Genomic DNA, 16,190 nt, shown 5'->3' on the forward strand with positions numbered 1-16,190 from the left:
ACAAAAATCTTCAAGTTGCATCTTAAAGAAAAAGAAGCCCTATAACTTCTCCTTAATTCAAATCAGGACTTTTTGAGTGAAACTTCAGAAACAGGACCTAAAGAGAGTTCAGAGGGATCAGAAGAAAGTTGGAAGAATTCAGGGAGATGCAATGCAAATAGATAGTGCGGTAAGTCTTAAACTAATCATCGTGTCAGCGAGTGTTTCCAGGGATTATGAAAGATCTCAGTGTGCCATCTACAACTACCTTTGTTGATGGTTTTCTCTAAAGCAACTTCAAAAATTGCCCAGAATGTTTCCGTTGTGCTGAGATAATTTCTGATGAAACCTTGATCTAGGTTGCTGCTTTCTTTAACATACAAACTCTGTTGTGTTGAATTTCTTTTTAGATTGGATTTGAGAACGTGGGTGGTCTTTCCGAACACATTGCAGCTTTGAAAGAGATGGTGATTTTTCCCCTCCTGTATCCAGAAGTTTTTCAGCGGTTCAATATTCAGTCCCCAAGGTAACTCATTAAAGTGATAAATCGTAAGTCAGCTGTTTTCAGGAGAAAGTTCAGTTAAGGTATCAATATGCTTCCATGCTTCAACATTTTGGCAGCGGTGAACGTTTGTTTTAGTAGTGGCAAAAAGTGGTTTCTTAAAAATGGATAGAATCCAGAATATTTGTAGGTTAAAAATATAAGCAACGTCTTAAAATTTTAAGTTTTACCGTCTGGTGTCTTTAAAAAGTTGGGTTAGTTGGGTTGGAGTGGTTTTGTTCTCAGTTTTATGTACAAGTCAGCTTGATTAGTTTGTAGGCAAGAAGGGATTATCTAGTGGAAGTCAACTGTAATATGTTGCCTGGAAGCCCAATTGTTTTTCCTGCCTACTTTTGTTTTCTTTTTTTTTTTCCCTCTGAGTGCTAAGGCATTGCTTTTCCTTCCGGCTTTAGGCTTCCTCACATGCCATCAGCAATAGATGGTCTGAGAGACCAAACCCAGTAACTTAATGCTTTTGAGAGGAGCATTAAATGCTTTACTATCAGATTCTGCATATTGTGAAAGCAAGAATATGCAGTTTATCACTGAAGAATGAAGTGGTGATTCACCATTCAGCCCATTCTCAGATTCTGTGCTGAAGTTTGCCTGTTTGGCTCCGGTTTGCTGTGATCAAACTGTTTGTCAGCAGTTTTGGAAGTGTCCTTCTGGGACAGTATGCTCTCTTTTGAAGGTTTTATACACTTGAGTTACCCCCTTATTCATTTCTTTGGGTGAAAAAAATTAATTTTCTTGTGAAACGTTGTAAAAATGCAGAACTTCTATCTGTTCTGACTCTACCTACACTTCAGCTATTACTGCTGTCTTGTACATGATGTGTTTTGGTTAGGAAAGACGCTTGTTCTAGAGATGATGGTTGTAGGAGGTACTCATCATGATGTTTTTTTTTTCCTATCTGGATCTTTTTTTATTGCAGAGGCTGTCTATTTTATGGCCCCCCAGGAACAGGGAAAACACTAGTTGCTCGTGCACTTGCCAATGAATATAGCTGAAGTGACAGAAAAATAACATTTTTTATGAGAAGTGCTTCGGACTGCATGAGAAAATACGTGGGGGAATCAGAACGCCAACTTCGTGTGTTATTTGAACAGGTAAGGTTGAAATGCACAGTGTGTTCTGTCAGAGTTGAAACCATTATTTTCTGTGGTCAACGTTTTTAAGTAGAACTTGCTTTTTTTGTATTTTGTTATTTTTTTTTTCCCACTGACATGGAAATGCCAGTGTTTCTGCTGTGAATGTCAGCTGTAGGAACTACTGGAACGATTTGCTTCGTGTCACCCGGATACAGTGGGTTGACACAGACTGCTGTCTTCTGTTAGACATGCCAGATACACCAGTAGCTCTATCAGTAGAGGTCCCAGAGGCTGAAGTGAAAAATCTAGTTTAGATGACATTCCAACCATGATGTTTTTGTGTATTTTTCCTTTAGATAATGGTGTTTTACTCTGTGTTTTTGTGCTAGGCCTATCAGATGTGACCTTCAATTATTTTCTTTGATGAGATAGATGGTCTCGCTCCTGTGCGCTCCAGTAAACAAGACCACATTCATAGGTATTACAGTTTTGCACCTACATAAAATCTGCTTGATCTTTGGTGAATTAAAAAAATAAAAGGATGATGACCTGTTTAATTTACTGTGAACACATTAATTTATCCTGAAAACTTGTAACTCAATGCCAAAACAGGTGCTTCTAAATGATAGTTGAAACCAGTTTACTAAGCCTGATATCAGCTTGTGGTCTGTGTTAACTTACCTATTGTTTATGTCTTAAAATGAGTCTTGTCCTTAAAAAGCTTGTCCTTTTTGACTACTCATGGAAAAAAGTCATATGGAATGTGACAAAATTTACTGAACCAGTAAGTAAAAATTATATTTTTCTATTAGTTCCATTGTTTCAACTCTTCTGACGCTTCTGGACGGCATAGTTAACAGAGGGGAGATCGTGGTAATTGGAGCTACCAACAGACTGGATTCTATAGATCCTGCTTTACGAAGACCAGGACGCTTTGACAGAGAGTTCCTCTTCAACTTGCCAAATAAAGAGGTGAGAACTGAAATTCAACGTTAGCGCTACCATGGCAAAGTCCAACTTTATAGGAAAAAAAAATTGACAACTTGAACAAGAGAGTGATATGTGGAGACACTGCGTTGTTCCATGGAGGGCAAATCTGGTACTGAATATATGTGGTCAAGATGATACCACCAAGTAGTTAGTTCTATAATCAAACCTTTCATTCCCAAAGTTGTACCTGTTTGCTTAATTATTTAGTCCACTTGGGCCCTTTCATCATGAAGTTGTGTTTTTGGTCTCAATCCTTCACTTATGAATGAATAGGGGACGTGTGTGCATTTGATTGTGCCCCGGATCAGTGGTAGTAGTTTGAGTCATAATTATTTTCTTCTTTATAGTAATTGTAGCAATTTGAAGCATTGTGCCAGAAGTGCTTTCTGTGAATTTACTGCCTGAAAAGCAAATGTGATGAAGTAATGAGACTGTCACAATGAAAGCTTGTTAAATTTTAGAGAATTTTTTTGGACAACAAAGAAATGCTTCTGGATAAATTTTTCATTGCAGTATTTTCCTCTGGGTCCTTAGGTCTCATGGTTTGGAAACTTGTTATTGAAGCTATAAATGCCTTTTCTTTCACTGTAGGTTCCTAGAAAAAAGTCCAGTGTAACAAATAAGAAATATTCAATTTCCTGGTTGACAATGCAGAGTGTATATTAAATAACTGTAAAATACTTGAAAGTTGAGCAAGTAAGAAAAGCGTATTAATAGATGAGGGGTTTTGAGGGAGGACTGTTTTGGGTTTTTTTTGTTTGTTTGTTTCTTGTTGGTATTTTTAAGGAAAACTTGAGACAAGCTAAAATGCAATGATTTTGCTTCCAGGCTAGAAAAGAAATTTTCAAGATTCATACTCGTGACTGGACCCCTAAGCCACCGGACATGTTGCTTGATGAACTAGCTGAGAAATGCATTGGTAAGACTGAAACCAAAATGGATTCTTGCTTGTGAGCAAGTTGTAAAGAACCTTAGCTTGTACCAGGCAGTACCCAAGCTCTTGTGCCTTGCTGCACAACTAGTCAACGAGGCAGCTGGCACGCCTTCATAGCAATCAGAGTTAGATGCTTTCATCTATTTACTCTTTGTTGTCGTTCCTCTTGTTGTCTGAGAACATTAAATGGTTCTGGGGCATCTGCCTCAAGAGTATAGTTTTTGATGAGGAGTCTGCTTCAGCTGCATAAGCGCAGGATATCAGGCAGTGAGCAACATGAAACTTCCCTGCAGAACGGTAGCACTTTGAATTCCCTGTTAACCTGTTTGGTTTTGACATTACAAATTCTTTAAATGTTGCATGTTGTAAACCTGGGCCTTGACTGATGTAACGTTTGATTTTTGTTTGTAAGGATACTGTGGTGCAGATATCAAATCCCTATGTACTGAAGCTGCGCTGTGCTCTCTACGTCGATGCTATCCTCAGATTTATGCAAGTAGGGAGAAATTGCAACTAGACGTTAATTCTATTAAAATAAAAGCAAAGGACTTTTTCATGGCTCCGAAGAAGGTTGTTCCGGCATCAAACAGGATCGAGGCTTCACCCGTACAAGCACTATCACCCATTTTCAAGCCACTTTTTAAAAGATCAGTAGAGAATATTTTACAAGTTGTGCAGAAGATCTTCCCGCAGGCACAGCTAGTGCTAAAGGAGGACCGACAGCAAGGTATAACCACAGCATCCACTTCTTTATAATTCTGCTAAAGATTGTTCGTAAGCTCCTTTATTCTAAGGGGGAGAAAAAAATCACCAAGAGTAGCATACCTTATACGTACACATCAGTGGGACTTGGTACAGCTTTGTAGGGCCTTGTGCCATCTCCTTAGATCTGTGGTGGGATGAACTCTAGGAAATAGCTTTCAGTGTGTGCTCTCAAATGAAGAAAGGGTTTTGGCACTGATTTAGAAGCTGTATTAATGTAAGAGAAAGAGACAAAGGCTATTCAGGAACGTTAACAAACCTCTTTTGTCTTTCAGACCATTTAAATCCTATTTTACAAGATGATATGTTCGACAGTGATGACGATGCATCCTTGGTTTCTGGAGATGAATTAAAAGATGGAATGCCTGACGGACCAGAGAAAAAACTCCTCTGTTTCAGCAGGTAAAGAAAGATAGATCCCTGTTATGTTTAAATTCTCAGGTCTGATGAGCCTTTGTAAACAGTTCCAGCTGTTAAAAGTGTGAGGGGTGGTAGACGAAGGGGTAACATCAAGTTAGTGTGTAGAAGGGGTGCTTGGTATTCACAAGAAGAAAGGGTGAAGGGACTAAAGTTGTAATGAAGTTGCTCTGAATGACCCAATTGAAAAGCCCAGGCTTCTCTTCCTAAGCCAAAGTGATCCGTAGACTACCAGAACACGTTGACTTAATCCATGGCATTCTTTGAAAGACTCAAGACCGCATACATGTCCTATCTGTCCTTTTAGCTAAAAGTACCCCAACTTTAGGGGTTTGTGTTGCCACCTTTTGCCCTTCTGTTTTCCAGGATTGTTAAACCAGTAGTGAATTTTGTAGTAGAAAGAACACTGAGAAATGGCTTGTTAAAACACCTTGAGAAAAATTTGAATGGTGTCTTTATTTGTTAAGCCACCAAGTTGTGTTAATCTTGTGGTATTTTAGTATGGAAGTCATGCAAGCCCACGGTTGGAAAGTTAGATCATGTTGTCGCAGCTGGATCAGTTATTTTTCTCAGTTTCTATTGCTGTGCTGTCCAGAAGATTTTCTGTCCTCTAGAGCAAGGCTAAGTCTCTAGCATCTTTGATTTAAGCCAGCAAAGGTACAGCCTGATTGTAGTGGGGAAACAAATGCTCATTGCAAATTTATTTCCTAGTAGTAAAGCAAGATTGCAGGGATATTAATTTGCAGTCTTGGTTTAGTAAAGAATAGGAAACACAAGGGAAGAAGATGAAACAATTGGAATGACTGAATAACTTAACTGGAAATCTTACATGTATTTAATGTACCACTGCCATTGGGATTATTTGGGGAGGGAAAAGAAAATCTATAGGAAAAGTACTTGGAACATCTGTGTGTCTATTCAGCACCTCATTTATAAGGTTGTTTTCTTAACTCTTGTTCTAGGAGTGCTTTCTGCGAACCAACATCACGCCGGCCCCGTCTGCTAATAGTAGGAAAAGAAGGGTACGGCCAGGTTTCTTACGTGGCACCCGTGGTGTTGCACGCTTTGGAGAAGTTTCCCGTTCACACCCTGGACCTTTCTGTTCTGCTTACAAACGTTGCACTGCCAGAAGAAATCTGCGGACAGGCACCTTTTTTCTTTTTATTCTCATCGGATTCACTGACTGTATGTAGAGGATCAATCGAGTTGCAAGTAAGGTGAGCAAAATTCATTGGTAATGGAGGTGGCCTTGTTTTAATGTGCTGGGATGTTTGCTTCTGTCTGAAAATCCCCTTTTCTTTTAGACAGCACCACAAACAATCTGGATGTTGTACATGTCCACATTTTCCATACCCAATTTTACAGTGAGGATGTTGCTAGCAGCTCAGGAAGCTGGGCGGTGTTGCTAATGAACATCTCTTTGTGGAAAGAAATGCTGCTCATCTCCCTGGGATCCAGAAAGTAGTTCTCATTGCCTCCTAAGACTGTGTGCTCCCAGTAGATGGCTCTGTACCAGACTGCATGTCGGCTACTTTTTGTAGCCTTCTTTTAAATTATATTAGTAAGGCAACCAAGGTTTGGAGCTTCTGTTTATTTTGTTTTCACACGGACATACACAACTTGTGCTGTTGCAGTATGTGCAATAAGAGCATTAACATTCACTAAACACTTCATTTGCACGCTGATGTGGTTTGAACTAGAAAAAATAAACAGATTTGGTGTTCTTACTTTTAGGCAGGAAATCCATTTTATTGTTTGGCATCACTACCTTAAAATATTTTTACCTTTAGTGGAAATATTTGAGAGCTATACAAGTAAGGACAGACATGTTACACTACTGAATACTGATGTGTCCCATAAGAGGGACATTTCCTTTCTTTGTTATGCGATGATTGTGGCTGTGGCCATATAGCTACGGTGTCTAGCCACTGCCTGAATATATCCTTCCCATCTTCTGACTAGAGTTCTCCGAATACTGATAATCTGAAAGGGTGCCCAGAGAAATTCCTTATGTGAAAGGATGCTTGCCACTCTGTTCACATAGTTTCATTTCATGGGGCAGTCAGATGGCTATGTAGCTATGTATTAACAGGTTATTCTCCGTGTTTTACTTTTCTTACCCAAGCTTTCCTTTTCACTAGCTGATCCGAAATGCTCAGAAGACAGCACCAAGCATAATTTATGTCCCAGATATCCATTTATGGTGGGACAACGCTGGACCTGCCTTGAAACTTACTTTTCTAACTCTACTACGTAACATTCCAGCATTTTCACCAGTTTTGCTGCTTGCTACGTCTGATGTACGTCACTCAGATCTCCCAGAAGAGGTATTTGTCAATACTTTTCTTACTATTTCTTCAGTTTCTTGTAATTTTTGAATGCTTTCAGCATCAAAATGCTGTGCTGTTAAATGCATACTGTTATTACTCAGGCACCCTAACAAATCACTTAAAATTTGCTTAGAGAAAAAGAATACTGTGAAAGCATCTGCTTAAAGTTTTTTCTGAGTCAAGCAAGTGACTTTCACCCCCTTCTCACGCATGCAAATAATAAATACAATAATTCCAGTGGCTACAAAGTGGTTCAGTCAAGAATATGCAGTGCTTGAAATGACAAGAGGATGTCTTTACTGAAGAGATTTCTTCTGACAGTCTGCCATTCCATGCTATATTGGGTAAACTGCTAATAATGCAATTTAGTAGAGAATTGAAACACTTTGATTAAAAAAAAAAAAAAAATCAGTTTCTTTCTTCATATAGGCCAAAGCTTTCCAAGCTGGAAAGCTGAGTTCCAATTTCTGCTCAAGTAACTTTGGAATGGAATTCTAGTTGTATTCCTAAATAAACTGTAGTAAAAGTACATGCAGAACTTCATTGACTTCTGAGAGTTTACATTAAGGGAAGGTGCCCAAAACAGGAACACGCTGTTCTCGTTCTGATTATTTTGTCTCAGTTATTGGGGGAAGAGAACGGGTCTTACCTAGACGTGTTTATTATCAACTGCTTTGAAAGTGCTTGAGTTCCCACAGAAGTTTTTGTGCAGGTTCTAAATTCCTTCTAAAATAAGCAGTGAAATTCCTTACCTACCTTTTAATACTAGAAATTGAAAATGGAGGAAGACGTAGAGGTACTAGCTACTTCAGACACCTTTTGGTAGAGAAATAAAAACTCAGCAAAAAGCCCTCACTTGTCTGCTGAAGCCTTTCTCTTCCCGCTATAGCCATAAAGGTTCTAAGTAAAGGATGCAGCAAGGCAAGTAAATACAAAGGAAGTGATGTTGGATGTGGTGAAAGCCATTACTTTATCAGTGTAGCGTACAATCCCTTCACCGAGCTTTAATTCTACAGGTGATTCTTAAAGGTGATATTTGAATTTGCCGTGCCAGCCTGTGAAAATGTAGCCGTTTAAGGCCAGGAAGATAACTTTTTTCAGTTTGTGTTCTTCAGGTTATTATTAATTTTAAAAGGTACTCGTCTTTTTGGAATAGAAGATGAGTTTTTGTGGCCTTAAATCTGAAATGTCTTTCCTCCTTCTGCTTTAGATCCAAAAATTATTTAATAAGGAATTTGGAGAAGTGTGCAATATTGAGGTGCCTGGTAGGGCAGAGAGAGCAGCTTTTTTTGAGGACCTAATTCTAAATCAAGTGGCTAAGCCTCCTGTAAAGAAAACAGGTGAGGAGGATATAAGAAGTACATCTTAAACTTTCCTATCGAAGTTACTAGCTCTTTGGGATTTGCTTTGGTGGTCATTTTCTGTCAGTAATTTGTCATATGCTTGAATTTGAGTACTGTAAATTGGCTAATTTTTCCTGATTAATTGAAGTTGATCAGACGTTGGAAGTCCTGCCTGTAGCACCACCAGCTGAGCCTCAGAAGCCACAAGAGGAAGAAGTAGGGATGCTGGAGGAGGAAGAGGAGGATACGTTGCGTGAACTTAGAATTTTCTTGAGGGACATTACTCACAGACTTGCCACTGACAGACGTTTCAGGGAATTTGCAAAGCCCGTTGACCCACAGAAGGTAAACTAGTGCTGATCTGTGTGTGTCTGTAACTTCTCAGTGTTCGTATTTCTCAGCGTTTTGGGGAAGGTTCAACTTTGTTTTTAGGGCTGCACTATTAGGATTTTGCAAGAAGCAGAGGCAGTGCTTTTACTTCTGCTGACTCTCAAATGTCTCTTATTGGATTATTCGCTGAAAGCCCTGGTTTCATTCTAAGAAGCCAGTCCAAATGCCAACACAGTTTGCTCGTGAAAAGGCTTTGATATGTAGGCATGTCACAGCACTGAAAAGCCCAGAGATCTTTCCTTATAATTACAAACAGTATTTACAGGACTACTTTAATGAAGTCTAAAGCCCTTTATTGGACTGTCAGTTCCTGTGGGAACAGGAATAGGAGCAGCAGTTTGTAAAAGTAAGTTTTGAGATCCTGTTCTCTGTTTCATCTGGAACTCCTCAATAGGAATCAACCATAAGTGCAGTGTGTTTTCTTTTTCCTCCAATTGGCTGCTTAGATCCCTTTTTCTCCTTAATTGATTAGATAAGCCTAAACTAGGGGCGTATATTTCAAAGACAGATATAACTTGAATATACCTGCGGATCAGCAAAGGCTTCTTCATGTGGGCATCCACTGGCTTTTCTTCCCCTTTTCTCCTAGGTTCTTGAGCTGTGAAAAATCCAGACAGATACATATGTCCTCATCTGAACTAGTTATTAGGCTCCTCTTACGGTCTGAGGGAAGAACTCGGCACCTCTGGGCCCAGTTACCTCATTCTAAAGTAGATGCCTGCAATAGATACTTCACAGGTGCAATTCATGCACCTTTTCCTCAATGTCGACAACAAAGAGAATGTCGGATGGCTTACTCAGCTTTCACTGTTGTGATTTTCTGAAGCAAAGTGAAATGAATCTCCCACCCTCAGTGTTTCTTCTCTACCATGCACGTGCTTCTGACCTCCCTACTTCTTGTTGTCCTCTCCTAGCAGCTCTAATGCCAGTTGAAAGAGCCCTTCCATTTTTGAGAAGCAAACTGGTTAATTTCAGCATCTTCTGATGCATCGCAAATGTTCAGAGTTTTTAGGAAGTCATTTATTTAAAGTTTTCAGAATAATTTGGTAGACAGTGCGCAAGGTTAAGAAAACCTCTGAATGCTTGTATTTGATCTGCAGGTACCTGACTATGCCACAAGGATTAAAGAGCCGATGGATCTTTTAACAGTTCTGACTCAAATTGACTCGCACCAGTACCTCACTGCAGGAGACTATCTGAAGGACATCGATCTAATCTGTAACAATGCCTTAGAGTACTACCCGGATCAAAGATCTACAGGTGAGGATGTGCTTTTTAGCCCTAGTTTAAAAAATCGGTCAAACGTATAGATGGATAAATGCTGTGTTCAAACAGTAGACTTCAGATGGATTAGATGATTTTGGACATCCACAGAGAACATCTCTTACCACATTGTAAATATTTTACCATTTTGCTGCTTGGGCATGGAATTGTGATATAAGTGTTCCCAAGGAACTAGTGCTTTTGTTTAATTAACTTCTATGTTGTTATGCTGAACATATTCACTGAGATAACCTTTTGGAACCAACCTATGAAGAAAGCAATTTTTTTCTGTGATCAAAACAGTTTCATTGGTTGGTAGACAACATTCAGTTAAAGTCTGTAAAATTTCAGATCGTCACAGAGCCTATGTTTTGCAAGACACTGCATATTCAATGGTGAGGAACGAAATGGATACAGAGTTTGGACGACTTTGTGAACAAATTAAAGAATCTCGTGAGAAAAGAGGTACGTGCTTTAACGCTAAGGATTTTAAGACTTGTCTCTGCATTTGTAACTGAAAATGCACGACGAAGATCTTTGGTATCTATTCTTTATTGCAAGGTCGCACCTCTCCAGCGTGGTCTCCATGGGACGACTCCAAGTCACCACAGCAGAACCCTGCTACTGAAGACGACAAACCAGAGGAAGAGAGTAATGAAAATGAGGAGATGACAGCGGCACCTGTAGATGCCAGTACACCCATTTCTAATGGTAAGTTGCATTTTATTCAGCTGCTCTTGTCATTCATACCTTCTCTGTTCTTGAGGCGCAACAGTTGTCTCTGATGCCTGGCTCTTTATGCCAGAGGTATTTTGTTTTCAAATTTACTTCAAAATGTGAGAGAGAAATCCAGAGGTCATTCATTCAATATAGTGATGAATTAAAGTTCAAAGAAAGTTGGTTTACAACATAAAAAACAAACAAACAAACAAACAAAAACAACTTTGATGGCCCAATTGACATTTAGCCGCCCCTAAATTGCTAATTCTTGAGGTAAAAAATGTTGTGGATGGCAGTTTCTGAATACTTAACTAGTTTTTAATTATGCAAAATGGCATTTTTACCCCCACTCCACCCCTCCCTTCCCCAAATGCTAAAACCTTAGCTACCTCATACTGTGATTCCCAGTTGAAGGAGGGAAGTCTAACTAGTGAGAGTGGGAATTTTGCCATGGACTCCACCCATATCCTTTTGCAATACTATATGAATACTACGAATGTTGGGCAAAACCACAAAGTTTGTTTTTTCACAAAAGGTTTACCAAATCAGGAAGCATACGAGGTATAAGTCTTCATGTTTTTTCTCCTTTGAATATTCCCTTAAAATTGTCTCATTAATTAATCTCTTCCAAACACGTATTCAGCTTTTGAAGTCTTCAGCTTGATACCAGACTCGAAGGAGAGCTTATTTCCAGAGGCTTTTATGATGTTCATCTGTATTAGTTCATGTAGTAAGACAGTGACTTTATCAAATAACCTCACGTTGTATTAATGCTGCCCATCCAAAGTAAGAATCCTCAGCATGTAAAATCCTGAAAGTGACTGTTTAGTGAATGAAATTCCGTAGCTGTGTGTGTGGTTTGTTTGCTTGTTTTTAATCTTAATAGCAAACTGACCCCATTAACTTTCAACTCTTTTCTCAGCATATGTAGGGATATAGGCAGTGGTAGCTCAGTTCCTTTGTTTTCCTTGTCAGTTGAGTAAGATGAAGATAATGGATTTTGAAGAAAGAATTCTTTTGGTTATGTTTTGGATTATTTTTTTATGCTGTCTCTTTGTAGGTGCGTCAGAAAGAAAGCGCAGAAGGAACAACTGTGCGCATGCTGCAGCAAAGAGGAGTTCTCAATTCGATACAGAGAACAGAGTACCAACAGATGACCAAAACAATAGTGATGGAGAAGAGTTTGTGGACAAACATGTTTCTGACATATGTCAAGTTAAACTTAACACTGAAAAGGAAAGTGCTAAGCTTTGTGGATATTCAACACCAAGATGGGGAACTATAACTAATGGAAATCCAAGTTTAAATGGTAAGGGAGAAGTCCATCAGATCCTTTAGCACCCTATTCTTGCTGAGGAGGATTGCACTATTTATTAGCTTTAGCCTTCAATTTCACTCTATTTTTTCTGTTACAGCTCTCAAAAATCATCACACAGTTTATTCCATAATGATGTTGCTCCTCTAATTGTGCAAGCCTAGCCCACATGTTTCTGTAGGTGCTGTTTTTTTGATTCTAAAGTGTGTTTTTTTCTAATGGTACCTAACTGAAAGCCAGCAGTCACTGACACTCTTTTATTGTACGAGGTGCTTTCCAATAACGAGCAGCTTAGGTGAAAAAGCAGCACTTCAAGATGCGTGGATCCAGAGTAACATGTGGAATAGGAGACTTAAGCCCTAATGTTGTACTCTAAGATGTGTTCCCTAACCTGAATTGGCAACATGACTATTTTTTTTTCACTATTAACCTTTTCATTAGTGCTTTTTGTTTGTTTGTGGGTATTTTTGTTTGCTTTTTTTTGTCTTAGTTTCTGTTTTTTATGGAGCAGTGGCTTTAGCTGGAAAGAAGGGAGAAGCCAAGTATTTCTCAGTGCAGACGATAACAATTCTGTCTCTGTATTTGTAGAGAGAGACTGTTTTGCAGGTACAGGATACTTCACTGAGACTGTATTCTAGATAAACAGGAAACCTGACTGAAGAAATTTGTGTCCTTCCAGATTCCTGGGCATTTCAAGCAGTGACTCCTGAACATTCTTGGGAAGAAGACCAGCAACAGATAAGTGATGAGAACCCTGTACAAGTTCCTACAGAGACAGACTACATAGTTATCGTGGATCGCTATGAGCTCAAAGTATGTCTAATTTCAGCTTTTTTTTTGATGCTCAGATAGGATATATGCACTGTGACTGTTTAGTTTCCATACCTCGTGTAGATTTCTGTAGGCTACCATTTGCTTCTGGTCATCTGTAGTTTAGGAGACAGATTCTTTGCCTAATTTTTAAGATAAAAGGCCTTGCTGAATTTTAAAATACCACATTGACAACCTGCTGGTACTATTATGGATATCATTTAATGATTTGTAATTTTAATGATGGGTTTGAGGGCTTTTATTTGGGGATTTTTTTTTCATGCTTTGATGTATTAAGAACCTGAAAAGGATCTTTATTTCTTGCAGTGATGATTTTAAACCTGAAGTTAGCAGGTTGACGTAAACTAGCTAGCCATGGAGAAGTGACTACTTTTCTGAAATTCCTTGAAAGTGCAGCATTAGAAGTTCTTATAGTGTGTGTGTGTGTGTATATATATACACGAGGGAGGCAGAGTTTGCTGATTAGATGATAAGCAGCATTATTTCCAGGGGGCAGTAGTATTTCCATTTGGTATGGCTGCTCCCTAAAGCTACATACTCGCAGGCTCACACAGCTAATGGACAGCTGTGGCAGTGGAAGAAGGTGCTGCCACTAGCTTGTCACTGTTGCTGTGCCAGAGATTATCATCTCTGCATCTTTGGTAATAGAAATGGCTGTGTGAGAGAGAGGTGATTGCTACAAGCAGTCACTGTCACTTTGCTATTTACCCACCCCTGAATTTAAAGGTAGGACTGAGCAAACTAATCCACCTTTGCTCTGGGCGTTTGAGCAGCCTGTTCTGCCAGCAGAGTTGTAGGCATGGCACATGTGGGTAAAGGTAATCACCTAAGGGTGCTTCCTTTTCCAGCTGGCACAGCTTTATCTACAAGATCTGCAGCCTTTTTACAGTGCCCCGCGCTGCTGCAACGCTTCTCTAATGAAATGCAACAGTGGCTTTGCTGTGGCAGCAGCTGTCCTACAAAGAGGATCGTGTCATTCCCTGCTGCTTTGGGAGCAGTCGACTTGCAATTACAACCGTTGATGTGATTGATTAGTAGTAAAAGATCGTCCGAAATTTCAGCCTTTCCTTTCTCTGAAATATGAAAAATTAACTCATATTTTCCCTGCTGAAATCTTATGGGATATTTAATCTGTTCTCTGAAGTGTCACATTTTATTTAATAGCGTAAGAAAAAGTAGGCTGTCACTTGTATTGTTACTGTTCAACCTCTGAAAACATATAGAGCGTATTCAAAGGATCTTATACTATTCTAAAGTTGTTGTTTTGCTCCATTGTTGTCTTCAGAAACTGTTATGCTTTGTCACTAAGATAACGAAGGGATTTGACATTTAACACCTGGAAAAAGTATATGGCGTCATTAATCAGTGTATTTACAACCATAGAGGAGACTACGACAAAACCGATTTGGTGGAGGTAATTTTTGTTTTGAATTCTAGCGCTTTCTGTCACTGTTACGCAGTATTTGTGTGTTCTGGGATATCGTGGTTGTTTAGCATTGCTCTTTACTGCTTAGGTGTCTGTGCACAGACAACAACAACAGTACGACTTCTCCCTTTCAGTCTGGAAGACGTTTATCCATCTTGCAAAACCATTGTTGTATTTGGCATAATTGTTGGCAGTTTCTGCAGGAAAAAGCTTGAACTTGAAGACAACGGGTCCACCCACACAGCCCTTTCAAAGCAGTTAACTTTAGTCTGTCAGTAGTTTTCCTTGAGAACCATTTTGGGAGTGGGAGGACTATGAAGGGAAGGTGCTTTTCTAAGTCTTTCACTTGCTCTCTCCCTCTACAGCCAGTCATGCACGGTGATAGCAGTTGTTCCAGCCTTGGAGAGAAATTTAAGTATATAACAAGAGTTTGAGACTTCTCTCTAGTCACACTCTAATCTCTTTTTAACTAATGCGCTTGAGCATCTGTAACTGGGGAGATTTCTGCCTGTGCCAGTTTTACACTGAGTCAAATTCTCTGGTCTCTTCCTGTAAAAGATGATTTCTGAGTTGTCCGAATTCCTCCGAAATCTGCGTGAGGCGTCCATGGTCCAAGTCAGGTGTTCCCGGTATACGCTGGATATTCACTCTTCACATTGAAGATCCTTGAACCCATTTATCTTAGAGTTGCTTGTGCTTGAGAACAGATAAAATGTGTTGTGCTGATCAGTCTGCCTTAAAAAGAGAGAGCGCCTCTTTTTTTTAGGCACTGGTCATCTCGATCTCTTTTTCCACATCTGATAAAGAGTTAGAACGGACACTCTGTTCTGCCTGTGAGAGGATTATTTAGATTCAGGGAGGCCGCTCCTGAAAAAAAAAAAAAAAGAGATCTTTTAGCTCGAGAAGAGATTTATTTCTGATCTCATGGCCTGTGAACTTTTGTAACTTAACATTTAATTTAAGTATTAAAAGTCAAGTAGCTTTCTTGGTTTTCTATTTCTTCCTTTAGCATAGGCAAACAAATCTCTCCTATTCAGAGTGCACTGTACAAGTCAGTCAGGAGCGTGCTCTACTGTATGGAGAGAGAGAGAGAACTTAAGGAGTAATTATTCAAAGTCCAGAAATTAACTTGAGCTTGTTGTGGCTTCTCAGGAACTGTTTCTTCTTTCTAATTGTTGTGAAACCACTGCTGAGAGAGATCCATATAGTTGATAGCCTCCTCTCTATTTTGGATGTATAAGGATGTCTCTGAAGCTAGAAGGGGTAATAGGCCGTTGTGATGGTGGTAGCACACTGTTTGCTAAATATTACTAACCATGTATTACAAGTTATTTATTTTTATAGTAATAGAAAGTGTTCTTAAGCTTTCATTTGTGCTGACTGCTATTTTGTCTTTTTTTTTCTTACTAGGAAATTAAGAAAGAAATCTCAGCCTTCTGGTCCGACAAGTAGTCTTCAACATACTTAATTTTTACTCTCCAGAGGCTTTTGTTGCACACTGTTCTGTTATTTGTAAACAACTTAGTAAATAGTATCTCATATAGGTATATAAAATTTCATATATAGGTATTTTAAGATATTTTAAATAAATTTGTTTATTTGATCTTTCTTAAACATATTTAAGTACTTTTATTTCATATTTTTGTTCTATATATGTAGCTCTCTATTTATTATCCTATATATTTATATATAGGATAATAGAGAAGTGAGAAACAAAGGAAAGAAGCCAAAAGCACCTTCTCCCCCGTCTACCCTCTTCCACCTCCTCCCCCCGAGCAGTGCAGGGGAACGAAGGAACGGGGGTTATGGTCAGTCTACAGTGCTTCTTCTCTGCCACTCCTTCTCGGTCACTCTTGTC

At 39.1% G+C, this 16,190-nt stretch overlaps 1 pseudogene; it reads left to right on the forward strand.

Moving 5' to 3' along the window:
- The first annotated feature begins 30 nt into the window (after window positions 1-30).
- LOC139998617 (ATPase family AAA domain-containing protein 2-like) lies at window positions 31-15,946 on the forward strand (annotated as a pseudogene).
- The last annotated feature ends 244 nt before the right edge of the window (window positions 15,947-16,190 follow it).

The sequence above is a fragment of the Anas platyrhynchos genome, chromosome Z, assembly GCF_047663525.1.
Source record: "Anas platyrhynchos isolate ZD024472 breed Pekin duck chromosome Z, IASCAAS_PekinDuck_T2T, whole genome shotgun sequence".
In the NCBI taxonomy this organism is placed as follows: Eukaryota; Metazoa; Chordata; class Aves; order Anseriformes; family Anatidae; genus Anas; species Anas platyrhynchos.